This window comes from Oncorhynchus masou, chromosome 10, assembly GCF_036934945.1.
Source record: "Oncorhynchus masou masou isolate Uvic2021 chromosome 10, UVic_Omas_1.1, whole genome shotgun sequence".
In the NCBI taxonomy this organism is placed as follows: domain Eukaryota; kingdom Metazoa; phylum Chordata; class Actinopteri; order Salmoniformes; family Salmonidae; genus Oncorhynchus; species Oncorhynchus masou.
In genome coordinates, this window is record NC_088221.1 from 22,144,794 (window position 1) to 22,159,778 (window position 14,985).

Below are 14,985 nucleotides of genomic sequence, written 5' to 3' on the forward strand. Positions count from 1 at the left end.
TTGCTACCCTTCCCTAGATCAGTGCCTCGACACAATCCTGTCTCGGAGCTCTATGGACTCCAATCAAGTTGTAGAAACATCAAGGATTATCAATGGAAAACCGGATGCACCTGAGCTCAATTTCTAAGTCTCATAACAACAACATGTCTGAATGTGGAAAAGGTCAAGGGATCTGAATACTTTCTGAATGCACTGCATGTGTGCCTGTATGTGTGAGCGCCTGTATGTGTGAGCGCCTGTATGTGTGAGCGCCTGTATGTGTGAGCGCCTGTATGTGTGAGCGCCTGTATGTGTGAGCGCCTGTATGTGTGAGCGCCTGTATGTGTGAGCGGCTGTATGTGTGAGCGGCTGTATGTGTGAGCGGCTGTATGTGTGTGCGCCTGTATGTGTGAGCGCCTGTATGTGTGAGCGCCTGTATGTGTGAGCGCCTGTATGTGTGAGCGCCTGTATGTGTGAGCGGCTGTATGTGTGAGCGGCTGTATGTGTGTGCGGCTGTATGTGTGAGCGCCTGTATGTGTGAGCGCCTGTATGTGTGAGCGCCTGTATGTGTGAGCGCCTGTATGTGTGGGCGGCTGTATGTGTGAGCGCCTGTATGTGTGAGCGGCTGTATGTGTGAGCGCCTGTATGTGTGAGAGCCTGTATGTGTGAGCGCCTGTATGTGTGAGCGCCTGTATGTGTGAGCCTGTATGTGTGAGCGCCTGTATGTGTGAGCGCCTGTATGTGTGAGCGCCTGTATGTGTGAGCGCCTGTATGTGTGAGCGGCTGTATGTGTGAGCGGCTGTGTGTGTGAGCGGCTGTATGTGTGAGCGCCTGTATGTGTGAGCGGCTGTGTGCATGCGATGAGCACTATATTATTTGTATAGTAATAAAAAGCACCAACAAGAACTTAAATCATTGTGAATCCAGCACATTCCCAGGCTGGATGTGCTCAGTCTAACAGTTCTGTCCCGTCAAGCCCTCTGGCAGCCTAATGATATTCTCTGGGTCCCACAGTGCCAGTGGAACGAAAAGCATCCTCACAATACAGTGTCTATGTGAGAACGTACACTAACGTTCAAAAGTTTGGGGACACTTCGAAAGAAAAGCACATTTTTGTCCAGTAAAATAACATACAATTGATCAGAAATGCAATGTAGACATTGTTAATGTTGTAGATGACTATTGTAGCTGGAAACAGCTGATTTTCTAGAATATCTAGGCGTACAGAGGCCCATTATCAGCAACCATCACTACTGTGTTCCAATGGCACATTGTGTTAGCTAATCCAAGTTTATCATTATAAAACCCTTTTGCAATTATGTTAGCACAGCTTAAAACTGTTATTCTGAATAAAGAAGCAACACAACTGGCCTTCTTTAGACACTGGACAGAGGAACTCTGCCTAGAAGGCCAGCATCCCGGAGTCCCCGCTTCACTGTTGACGTTGAGACTGGTGTTTTGAGGGGTACTATTTAATGAAGCTGCCTGTTGAAGACTTATGAGGTTCTCAAACTAGACATTATAATGTACTTGTCCTCTTGATCAGTTGTGCACCGGGGCCTCCCACTCATCTTTCTATTCTGGTTAGAGCCAGTTTGCACTGTTCTGTGAAGGGAGTAGTACACAGCGTTGTACAAGATCATCAGTTTCTTAGCAATTTCTCGCATGGAATAGCCTTCATTTCTCAGAACAAGAATAGACTGCCGAGTTTCAGAAGAAAGGTATTCGTTTCTAGCCATTTTGAGCCTGTAATCGAACCCACAAATGCGGATGCTCCAGATACTCAACTAGTCTAAAGAAGGACAGTTTTATTGCTTCATTAAATCAGGACAACAGTTTTCAACATAATTGCAAAAGGGTTTTCTAATGATCAATTAGCCTTTTAAAATGATAAACTTGGATTAGCTAACACAACATGCCATTGGAACACAGAAGTGATGGTTGCTGATAATGGGCCTCTGTACGCGTATGTAGACATTCCATTTTTTTATCTGCCATTACCAGCTACAATAGTAATTTACAACATTGTCCACACTGCATTTCTGATCAATTTGATGTTATTTAAAATGGACAAAAAATGTGCTTTTCTTTTCTTTTTAAAAGGACATTTCTAAGTGACCCCAAACTTTTGAACAGTAGAGTTCAGCCACTGCAGATGGGAAACTGAACATTCAAATAGATTAAGGAAGCGTTGCCTAGTTAACATGAAACAGCGATGGTCACTAAGAGGAAAAAAGAATGAATGTTCTCCAATAGTCAACATTGTCCAACTGTTAAAGGAGAACACTAAAAACGTGTAAAAGTTAACTTGGGATGGGCATTTTAAATGATTTCACTATAAGAACATCATGAATAATTTTATGATATCCAGATCGTATAAATATTAGGGATGCACGATAGTCGGTGAACATATCGGAAATCGGCTGATATTAGCTAAAAATGCCAACATCGGCCCGATATCTAGTTTAACGCCAATGTGCAAAACCAATGTCAAAGCTGACGTCCATACCTATATATAACGTGGGTGCATGACGTAATGACACCATGTAAAATTTTGCGCTACACGTGCAACACAGCATTCCTAAACTAGCCCACAATGTCTGCTGTGGGGATCGAGCAGTTAACAAGTCGAGCAGTCATTTGAAAGAGTAAGAACATTTCAGCGAGACAACTCAAAGTTGAAATCCATTAACGCCAAGATAATGGAATTCATTGCCCTTGACAATCAACCGTTCTCTGTCGTGGGTGAAGTTGGCATTCGCCGACTGGTCAAGCACCGGTACACACTAACACTACCAAGTGAGCTATTGTTCAGATGTTGCCCTCCCGGAGTTACACAGTAATAGTGTCACTGCTGACATTTGCACAAGTAATGTCAACTCCATGAGCATGTGGAGTCTGACAGCACAGTGGGTCCATGAGGATTCCGTACTGAGGAAAGCCGTATTGCTCAATAATGTGCTGGTTGTCATACCGCTGCTTCCATTTCAATGGTATTTGAGAACATGTTTGAAACTTGGACACATGAACACACTAGCTAGCTCCATTCAAACAACGGACTGGAGAAATAAGCTCATCAACTGTGCCTGCAGCAGACGTGATACCCTCTGTCATGGCATTGAAACGCCTGTCAACTAAACTGCAGACACAGGCTGAGAACAAGCGATTTGGTGGTATTCTCTCTTTACTGTGTTGCCACCCTGCTCCATGCTATGTACAAGGACTGCTACTTCGATGCAGACAAGTGCATACGGCCCAGTACATCACTGGGGCCAAGCTTCCTAAAATCCAAGTCATAGACTGTTTTCTCTGCTACCACACGGCAGGCGGTACCGGAGCGCCAAGTCTAGGACCAAAAGGCTCCTGAACAGCTTCTACCCCCAAGTCATAAGACTGTTGAACAATCAAATGGCCACTGGACTATTACATTGACCCCCCCATTTGTTTTTACACTGCTGCTACTTGCTGTTTATTATCTATGCATAGTCACTTCACCCCTACCTACATGTACACATTACCTCTAAGCTGTACCCCCACACATTGACTCGGTACCAGTACCCACTGTATATAGCCTCGTTAATGTGTTACTATTTATTATTTTTTACTTCAGTTTCTTTAGTAAATATTTTCTTAACCAACAGTGCAGCTCAAGAAAAGTTAAGGGCTTATAACATTTCACGGTAAGGTCTACACATGTTGTATTCCGCGCATGTGACGTGTTTGATTTGATTTGCAATAGGGTTTACGTGAAATGTTACATACATAGCTGGACAAGATGGAAACGGGCACCGAGGAAGAGAAGCCAGGAACAGACAGCTGAAACTTCACTGCTTGACATGCATGATGAAATCCTGGTTGAGAATGAAACAACTGAACAAATGAACAACGAAACAGCAAAGCAAGTAAGGGATAAAAATAGGTTTTTACTGGTAATGGGGACATGGGTAAATGCTAACAAAATAACTTTTGGGTCTGTGTGTGTGTAACCTTTATTTAACTAGGGAAGTCAGTTAAGAACAAATTCTTATTTACAATGACGGCCTACCCAGGGCAAACCCTAACCCGGACGACGCTGGGCCAATTGTGTGCCGCACTATGGGACTCCCAATCACGGCCGGATGTGATACAGCCTGGATTCAAACCAGGGACTGTAGTGACAGGTGTGTCTCACAAGGAGGGAGAGAGAGAGAGAGAGAGAGAAAGTAGCCAAACCAACTAATTCATGTTAGCTAGACAAACTTGTTGCTGCAATAGATTAACATCTCATGTGGTAGTGTCGATCTTGACTGCATCAAATCCATGCATAGAATCCAGGCGAGCTACACTATCTAGCTAAATTAGTTAGCCAGCTAGCGAGACTAATGGAGTCTATTTTGCCTGCTCTCACCGCATTCTTGTCGACAACAACTTCATTCATATTAAACAGCCTATCTGTTGGTTGATCCTTGTAGCCTACCCCTACTTGTCGACAACAGCGTCATTCATATTAAACAGCCTATCTGTTGGTTGATCCTTGTAGCCTACCCCTTCTTGTCTACAACAACTTCATTCATATTAAACAGCCTATCTCTTGGTTGATCCTTCTCATTTAGCCAATGTATTATCGTAATTCCATCTGGCATTGATTGGAAATCTCACACTTCACTTGCCACACATGGAGCCTCTGACGGTAGTGTTGCTTTGCTTGACCCACAATAACTCAATACGTACATTAATAGCCTACGGATACGTATTTTTTAATGGGGTGCGCTACATTCAAACAGTTTAATAATAATGTCTAATATCATGGTTGAGCCATATTTGTAGAAATGTCACAGACCATTTTATTTTAGACAAACCTTTTTTAGTAAAGTAGGCCTATATTTTTTTCCCCAAAAAGTGTTGTTGTTTTTTTAACATGAAGACAAAGCACCAGCAAATCAGCATGTTAATAGAGAAATACTGTACCAATCAAAAGTTGACACCTACTCATTCCAGTCTTTATTTTGACTATTTTCTACATTGTAGAATAATAGTGAAGACATCAAAACTATGAAATAACACATATGGAATCATGTAGTAACCAAAAAAAGTGTTAACCTCTAGGGTAGGGGGCAGCATTCGGAATTTTGGATGAAAAGCATGCCCAAATTAAACCGCCTGCTACTCGGGCCCAGAAGATATGATATGTATATAACTGGTAGATTCGGATAGAAAACACTCTACAGTTTCTAAAACTGTTACAAAAAAACTGTCTGTGAGTATAACAGAACTGGTTTGGCAGGCGAACACCTGAGAAAAATCCATTCAGGAAGTATTTTTTGTTGTTGTTGGTTTTTTAGTTCTATTCAATGCCATTACAGTATCCATTGACTTAGGTCTCAATTTGCAGTTCCTATGCCTTCCACTAGATGTCAACAGTCTTTAGAAATTGTTTCAGGCTTTTTGGATATAAAGAGACTATCGAACAAAAGGAACATTTATTGAGTAAATGAATGTCTTCTGAGTGCCACCATATGAAGATCATCAAAGGTAAGGAATTAATTTTCTCTATTTCTGAGTTTTGTAACGCTTCTGCTTGGCTGGTTACTGTTTGTAATAATTTGTCAACTGGGCTATGTTCTGGTCTAGGTACGTTCTGGTCTAGGTATGCTTTCGCCGAAAAGCATTTTATAAATCCGACACCGTGGTTGGATTAACAAGACGTTTATCTTTAAACCTATGTAAAATATGTTTTGTTTTCTGAATTTTTATAATGAGCATTTCTGTATTTGAATTTGGCGCAATCTCACTGGATGTTGGCCAGATGGGACGCTAGCGTCCCACATACCCTAGAGAGGTTAAACAAATCAAAATTTTATTTGAGATTTAAAGTAGCCACCTTTTGCCTCTATGACAGCTTTGTACACTTTGCATTGTTGGGGGTCAAAATCTTGTTCTTGTTTTTGAGGTGGAACAACCCAGTGGGAAAAACAGAATGCTGCTACAGTGTGTCAAAAAAACTGGAGTTGAGTGTTCGACCGACCGACAGACAGACACAGACAGACAGGGACAAACAGACAGACAGGACAGACAGACAGGACAGAGACACACACACACACAGCAATAAATGACAAAACATCCAGTCCCACAAAAGAGAGACACTAGGGATCACACATTTCCTTTCTCATATCGTCTTCTACACTTTATTCTTTAATGAGGGCAATTCACAGATGAAGCTCCACCACAAAGGACCGTATAACTCACGAGAAGAGTAGCCACACAATTACACCACATAAAAGATTCCATTACCGCTGGAAAGATAAATATCTTCAGATATAGACCACTGTATTTCATAAATGCAAATGGATTACTCCGAGACTCGGGCGTTTAACACAGGATATTAAACTCCACTTCAATAAGGCCAGATCCACAGAGAGGCTGAAGAAATTCTACACAACTATCCCCTATGAATGCTATCCAGGACAGGCTCATCTCTTAATGCAGTGTCTACGGGTGTTTTAGTAAAATGTGTGGGTCATTTGGGGTGGCAGGTAGCCTCGTGGTTAGAGCATTGGACTTGTAACTGAAAGGTTGCAAGATCAAATCCCCAAATCTGTCGTTCTGCCCCTGAACAAAGCAGTTCCTAGGCCATCATTGAAGATAAGAATTTGTTCTTAACTGACTTGCCTAGTTAAATAAAGGTAAAATATAAATATAATTTATAGTATATCAGACCTCCTACTGTCACACTAGACTTGTCACAGCCTCTGGAGTAGAGGTCGACCGATTACGATTTTTCAACGCCGATACAGATTATTGGAGGACCAAAATAGCCGATACCGATTCATCTGCCGATTTTTTTAGTTATTTATTTGTAATGACAACAATACTGAATGAACACTTATTTTAACTTAATATAATACATCAATAAAATCAATTTAGCCTCAAGTAAATAATGAAACATGCATACCAGTTCAATTTGTTTTAAATAATGCAAAAACAAAATGTTGGAGAAGAAAGTAAAAGTGCAATATGTGCTATGTAAGAAAGCTAACGTTTCAGTGCCTTGCTCAGAACACGAGAACATATGAAAGCTGGTGGTTCCTTTTAACATGAGTCTTCAATATTCCCAGGTAAGAAGTTTTAGGTTGTAGTTATTATAGGAATTATAGGACTATTTCCCTCTATAGCATTTGTATTTCATTAACCTTTGACTATTGGATGTTCTTATAGGCACTTTAGTATTACCAGTGTAACAGTATAGCTTCCGTCCCCCTTCTCGCTCCTCCCTGGGCTCGAACCAGCAACACAACGACAACAGCCACCATCGAAGCAGCGTTACCCATGCAGAGCAAGGGGAACAACTACTAGTGAGGTTTGAAACGCTATTAGCGCGCGCTAACTATCTATTAGCGCGCACTAATTAGCTAGCCATTTTACTTTGGTTACACCAGCCTCATCTCGGGAGTTGATAGGCTTGAAGTCAGAAACAGTGCAACGCTTGACGCACAACAAAGAGCTGCTGGCAAAACGCCAGAAAGTGCTGTTTGAATGAATGTTTACGCGCCTGCTTCTGCCTACCACCGCTCAGTCAGATACTTAGATACTTGTATGCTCATTCAGAATATCTAGTAATATCATCAACCATGTGCAGTTAACTTGTGATTATGATTGATTGTTTTTTATAAGATAAGTTTAATGCTAGCTAGCAACTTACCTTGGCTTACTGCATTCGCATAACAGGCAATCTCCTTAGTGGAGTGCAACGAGAGAGAGGTAGGTCGTTATTGCGTTGGACTAGTTAACTGTAAAGTTGCAAAATTGGATCCCCCGAGCTGACAAGGTGAAAATCTGTCGTTCTGCCCCTGAACAAGGCAGTTAACCCACCGTTCCTAGGCTGTCATTGAAAATAAGAATGTGTTCTTAACTGACTTGCTTAGTTAAATAAAGGTGTAAAAAAAAAAAAAAAAATTAAATCGGCACCCAAAAATACCGTTTTCCGATTGTTATGAAAACTTGAAATCAGCCCTAATTAAATCGGCCATTCCGATTAAATCGGTCGACCTCTACTCTGGAGTGCCATGAGTCTGACAAGAGAGTACAAGCATTTGTGTAGCATTGAAATACAGTGAACGTGACCCTGCTTGCACACCCCAAAGCTGCACAACAGGATTCCCTCACAGGCCTGGGAAGGAAGGGAGGAAGTAGAGGAAGGGAGGAGGAGGGACTTTGGGAGGAGAGGAGCAGGTCAAATCTTGCCTGTGATCCTTGCCCTGGGAGGAATGTAGAAGGATGAGTTAGTGAGGTATAACCAATGTGGCTTACAGAACAGCTGTATGTCACAGTTACACACCAATTTTGTCCCCAGGCGATAATGGGGCGGAAGTGTCTGGTATCGAGATTACACACACATCCAATTGCAAATCAACCGCACACACTCGTGTAGATTTGCAAGGATCTGACAGGCAAAAAGAATATTACAATAAACCACCTGTATCCCTCCCTTCGCTCTCCTCTCGTTCTCCCTCTCCTCGCTCACTCTTATTTAATCGCCCCATTTATCAGCATTCTAATACTGACTCATTCTCCCTCAGAGTGATGGCCCATCCTCCCTCCGTATCCACGATGATTATTCAGTCTCCCCAATGACCGTGCTCATTAGGGAGAGTGATGGGGATGCCACTCAGAATCACATCAATCCTCCTCGCTGGATGCTCACACACACGCCAACAGGCGGCAAACACACCATCAGTCACACACCATCAGCTTACCTCAGTTCTGTGTGAGATGTGTTACAGCTCACACTTCTGGTCTCCAGGCAGAGCTGTAGTATATAACTCTCTTAATTCAATTACTGAGTCTCTTTCCCTACAGCCATCTAGCTTTAGCTGCATTGCCATGTGTGCCTGCCTGCTATTGTCGAATTTCGTCTGTAAAGGATAAATCTGGGAGAAACCAAGGAAGGGCGACATTGAGGTAAACAAATGAAAAATAAAAAAAGGAGGTAGCGGGAGAATAAAGGGGAGAAAGAGAGGGAGTCTCTGCTCGCCCCATCCCTCTATTGAGAGAGTTAAAAGGAGAGAAGCGCAACAGAATGCTGAGTTGAATTCCTCCTGGACTTCACAGCTCCTCATTGAGGGGGAGAGAAAAAAGCTCCCAGGCCTTTTCAGCACAACACAAAGAGAAAGGGATAGTAAAAGAGGATTAAAGAAAATAAAAGTTTTTTTTTTTTAAAGAGAAAAAGACCGGCACAGTTCTCTGTTTGGCATTCAGGTCAAAAACACAGTAAGAGAAAAAAACCAATGGAACAAACTGTTCTCCTCCTTCCCTTCTTTCCCCAGTACTCTTATTTGTTTGATGCGGTTTGCTTTGAGTTGTTTCTCAGAGTAGGAAGATGGTTAATATCCATTTGGACCATCCTGAATAAATACACTGCAGCATACAGAAACAGCTCCTTGTACTCCCATAGACCAACCGGTTCACTGTGATCTGAAAAGGCCGAATACAAGCACCCACAACAGACTGCTTTGGCTGGTTGTGAATGGCTGCTGAAAACAGGTCAAAGCCCTCGTCATCGGGGCCAAATGAATTGGAACACTGTCAATGTTAATGATCTGTTTTATAGTGAGCCCAGTGCCACTGTCATGCCAGAGCATTCTTTCCACACCTGCCCTGGTATGCAACGTAGTTGGCTCGGCCCATCTCTCTGACAGGGTTCAGTTTGAGCGGTGGAAAATCACTATCATGTTTGAAGTCATCAAAGAGGACAGAGTGAAAAATGTCAGGCCGAATGTTCTGATGGTTCAGGGAGGTCCGAAAGGCAGACGACCTCATGCCGTCCTTTCAACTGCCTACTCAAAATAAACCCTCAGGAGATAAGCTACTGACAGAACACTCCGACCACAGAACGAGAACCACTCCTGCAGTCACTTAGCCAGCCACTTCATGGTGATATCATAGGAACTGAAAAAGCTCCTGCAGGTCCTGATCAAAGCAACTCTGATTAAACCACATCACTGACAAACCCCTGTTTGGCAAAGTGGATTGGATGGAGTGTAAGTGTTAGACTAAAATAGCCAGATTCCCTTCTCTTCCTCATCATTTCTACAAAGTTACACATCAAAGCTAAACTAATACATTTGACAGATTTTCTGTACAGTGTACACCGTTTCTAAGTCAGGATATAGTCTACAGCGCTTTCACACTAATGCCCATCTTCATTAAATGGCTGACTACAGAAATGAGGGATTTCTCCCTTTATGGCTGTCCTCCCCCCTACTTCTTTCCTCCACTCTCCTTTCTCACATCACTCGTTTTCTGTCATTTCTTTCCCTCCCCCTGAGTGGGAGAGACATTGTTTAGTGGGTTTCCATGGTTCCACTTGGTCCTATATCAGACTGGTCAGACTGCGACTGGTCCCCCCCCCCCCTGAAATCCTCCTTCCTCTCCTCTGCTACTCTTCTATTCTCGCTCTCTGTTCATTCTTTCCATACTTATTCTTCTCCATTTAATGGCTCCTGGTTTTCCTTCCTCTCATTACCTCCCACGCTACCATCTCTTACTCCCCTCCACCCACACACACACACACACACACACACACACACACCCCCCTTTTCCACCTCTCCTGATCATCCATCATGAATATGTCTATCATAAAGATAATTTGACCCTTGAATTCCGTTACTCTAAACATACATTTATAAATATTACCTCCCTGCATCCTTGTGTCCCACCATCTACATAGGACAGGACTTCCCAAACTCAGGGTTTTGCCCTAGCCCTACACAGCTGATTCAAATGATCAACTAATCATCAAGCTTTGATCATTTGAATCAGCTGTGTAACGTTAGGTCAAAAACCAAAACATGCACCCCTTCGGTGACGAAACGATGACGTAGGAGATCAAACAAAAATGACTTATGTTGGGGTGCTGGGACAAACATATTTGTAATAAAGCTATGCTTGTACACAAGAATTCAGATCGGAGTTGGATTGAAATCTGAATTTAAAAATGTGGTCAACTAATAAAGGTATAGGTGCTGGAGAAAGTTGATTTATTTACATTACTAGTCTCAACCCCTCCCTTTCCTTTTCATGACTCACTTACCTCAGGGTTCTATTGTATGACCGTTGTTTATTTCCCGTTAATCTCCCCTTCTTTGTTCATTTCTTACCGCTTCAATGGAAGTGCACCCGACAACAGTGTTAATCATGTTCTCTCTATTTTTACTCCCGGAGAGGTGAGTCTGGCCGCTCGTGCCATGTCCCTGGGCACAGCATCACAAAGCACACAATACAAAGCAAATGACAGGCAATGGACTGAAAATAACAGCTTTGATGTACAGATCTGTCCTGTCTGGAGGAGTAACGCTGTGGTTTGTGAGTGCGGCTAAATGCCTGTGCGTGTGTGTGTGTGTGACACAGTGCCAATGTAATCAGCCATAGGGTCAACCAAAGGGGAAAATACAACAGAAATGCCTGTGTGCTAAAGCCACTGCACTGTATTGAACATCATCATTGATTATAGTACTACACGCTCTCTCACCCCAACACACCCCAACACAATCCTCATCACTTTACTTATGCAAACTCCTTTGTGTTGGTGTGAGTGACTGTACAGGAAGGGGTTCTGTGGCACAACCACCTGGAGCAAATATGACTCCTGGGGCATCTGAATTGTCCAGCTAGGTGCTCATAGAATTAGACACAATGTGAAGCACTTTGAGACTCTCCATTATCATTGGTGTAATAGTCTAGTGATTTTACAGCCCGAACGTCGTTAGGAGTCTGGACGTGTACTGCAATCTCAAAAACATGAACAAAAAAAACGAGGCAAAGATGGTGGCTTTTGTCGTCCAGCCCGCCAGTAGAGGAACAACAAATTAGGGTAGTCAGTCTGCAAAGAGAGAGAGGGAGCCCACCGACCCAGCTGACTAATGAGGCTTAGAGACAGATCCCGTTTCTCGTCTGAAACACATAACAAGGCCAGCCCCTCCACTGACATCCTGTGGGTTAGCGGTGTGATTTAACATGAGTTGATTACTTTCCCTTTCGGTGGAACAGCAAGGACAGGAGTGACAGAGTAGCTAGACGTTGGCCCAGCCTAACAACTGATACAGGGACAGATACGCATCATATTTCTCTGATGACAACAAATAGTTGACTTGTCAAATAAAGTGTGCTAATGTTCGAATAGAACAAAGACGTGGAATGTGGAGGTCCTCAAGGACTGTGTTGGGATATGTAACACTTATAATGTAGCGGCAGTAATGTAGGCAACACTTATAATGTAACGGCAGTAATGTAGGCAACACTTATAATGTAGCGGCAGTAATGTAGGCAACACTTATAATGTAACGGCAGTAATGTAGGCAACACTTATAATGTAGCGGCAGTAATGTAGGCAACACTTATAATGTAACGGCAGTAATGTAGGCAACACTTATAATGTAGCGGCAGTAATGTAGGCAACACTTATAATGTAGCGGCAGTAATGTAGGCAACACTTATAATGTAGCGGCAGTAATGTAGGCAACACTTATAATGTAACGGCAGTAATGTAGGTAACACTTATAATGTAGCGGCAGTAATGTAGCTAACACTTATAATGTAACGGCAGTAATGTAGGAAACACTTATAATGTAACGGCAGTAATGTAGGAAACACTTATAATGTAACGGCAGTAATGTAGGAAACACTTATAATGTAACGGCAGTAATGTAGGAAACACTTATAATGTAACGGCAGTAATGTAGCTAACACTTATAATGTAACGGCAGTAATGTAGCCAACACTTATAATGTAACGGCAGTAATGTAGCCAACACTTATAATGTAATGGCAGTAATGTAGCTAAAACTCATAATGTAACGGCAGTAATGTAGGAAACACTTATAATGTAACGGCAGTAATGTAGGCAACACTTATAATGTAGCGGCAGTAATGTATGCAACACTTATAATGTAACGGCAGTAATGTAGGCAACACTTATAATGTAACGGCAGTAATGTAGGTAACACTTATAATGTAGCGGCAGTAATGTAGCTAACACTTATAATGTAACGGCAGTAATGTAGGAAACACTTATAATGTAACGGCAGTAATGTAGGTAACACTTATAATGTAACGGCAGTAATGTAGCTAACACTTATAATGTAACGGCAGTAATGTAGGAAACACTTATAATGTAACGGCAGTAATGTAGGAAACACTTATAATGTAACGGCAGTAATGTAGCTAACACTTATAATGTAACGGCAGTAATGTAGGTAACACTTATAATGTAACGGCAGTAATGTAGGTAACACTTATAATGTAACGGCAGTAATGTAGCTAACACTTATAATGTAACGGCAGTAATGTAGCTAACACTTATAATGTAACGGCAGCAATGTAGGTAACACTTATAATGTAACGGCAGTAATGTAGGCAACACTTATAATGTAACGGCAGTAATGTAGCTAACACTTATAATGTAACGGCAGTAATGTAGGAAACACTTATAATGTAACGGCAGTAATGTAGGAAACACTTATAATGTAACGGCAGTAATGTAGGAAACACTTATAATGTAACGGCAGTAATGTAGGAAACACTTATAATGTAACGGCAGTAATGTAGGAAACACTTATAATGTAACGGCAGTAATGTAGCTAACACTTATAATGTAGCGGCAGTAATGTAGGCAACACTTATAATGTAACGGCAGTAATGTAGGCAACACTTATAATGTAACGGCAGTAATGTAGGTAACACTTATAATGTAGCGGCAGTAATGTAGCTAACACTTATAATGTAACGGCAGTAATGTAGGAAACACTTATAATGTAACGGCAGTAATGTAGCTAACACTTATAATGTAACGGCAGTAATGTAGCTAACACTTATAATGTAACGGCAGTAATGTAGGAAACACTTATAATGTAACGGCAGTAATGTAGGAAACACTTATAATGTAACGGCAGTAATGTAGCTAACACTTATAATGTAACGGCAGTAATGTAGCTAACACTTATAATGTAACGGCAGTAATGTAGGTAACACTTATAATGTAACGGCAGTAATGTAGGTAACACTTATAATGTAACGGCAGTAATGTAGCTAACACTTATAATGTAACGGCAGTAATGTAGGAAACACTTATAATGTAACGGCAGTAATGTAGGAAAACACTTATAATGTAACGGCAGTAATGTAGGTAACACTTATAATGTAGCGGCAGTAATGTAGCTAACACTTATAATGTAACGGCAGTAATGTAGGAAACACTTATAATGTAACGGCAGTAATGTAGGTAACACTTATAATGTAAACACTTATAATGTAGCGGCAGTAATGTAGGTAACACTTATAATGTAGCGGCAGTTGGGTTGAGAAGACCCCATCTACCACTGCTAAACACCAGATGCCCATGTCCTTAGTTTGTTTAAGGTACTATGCCATCTCAGTATTACCCCTGGAATTTAGACTGATTAGATGCCTTGAGTTAAAGACTAAAACAAAACCAGAGAAGCAGAATGATTAAAGCACAGGAGGAAATCATGCCTTATGTAAAAACCCATCCCCTGAACATCAACAAGATTACTGGTTCTGTTGATCACACACAAACGCACGCTGCACAACCCTCCATGCTGCAAAACCCTCCACGCTACACAACCCCTCCACGCTACACAACCCCTATACAACCTCTCCACGCTCCACAACCCTCCACGCCCCTTCCACACCCCTGCACGCTGCACAACCTCTATACAACCCCTCCACGCTCCACAACCCTATACAACCCCTCCACGCTGCACAACCCTATACAACCCCTCCACACTGCACAACCCCTCCACAACCCCTCCACACCCCTCCATGCTGCACAACCCCTCCACAATCAGCCACGCTACACAACCCCTCCAAAACCCTCCATGCTACACAACCCCTCCAGAACCCTCCACACTGCATAACCCTTCCACGCTGCACAACTCCTATACAACCCCTCCACGCTACACAACCCCTATACTACCCCTCCACGCTACACAACCCCTCCATGCTGCACAACACC

The 14,985-nt window shown here is 42.2% G+C and overlaps 1 protein-coding gene across 2 annotated transcripts in view; it reads right to left on the reverse strand.

The window, feature by feature from the left end:
• Positions 1–14,985, reverse strand: part of LOC135547337 (cytoplasmic protein NCK2-like) — a 53,791-nt gene that overhangs the window by 20,218 nt on the left and 18,588 nt on the right. The window contains exon 1 of one of the 2 annotated variants that reach the window (XM_064976254.1): positions 8,712–8,850. The exons of the other annotated variant lie outside the window; for it this stretch is intronic. The gene's annotated coding sequence lies outside the window, so the exon portion shown is untranslated. Of the gene's footprint in view, positions 1–8,711; positions 8,851–14,985 lie in introns of those variants that run through there. 2 annotated transcript variants of the gene reach the window in all.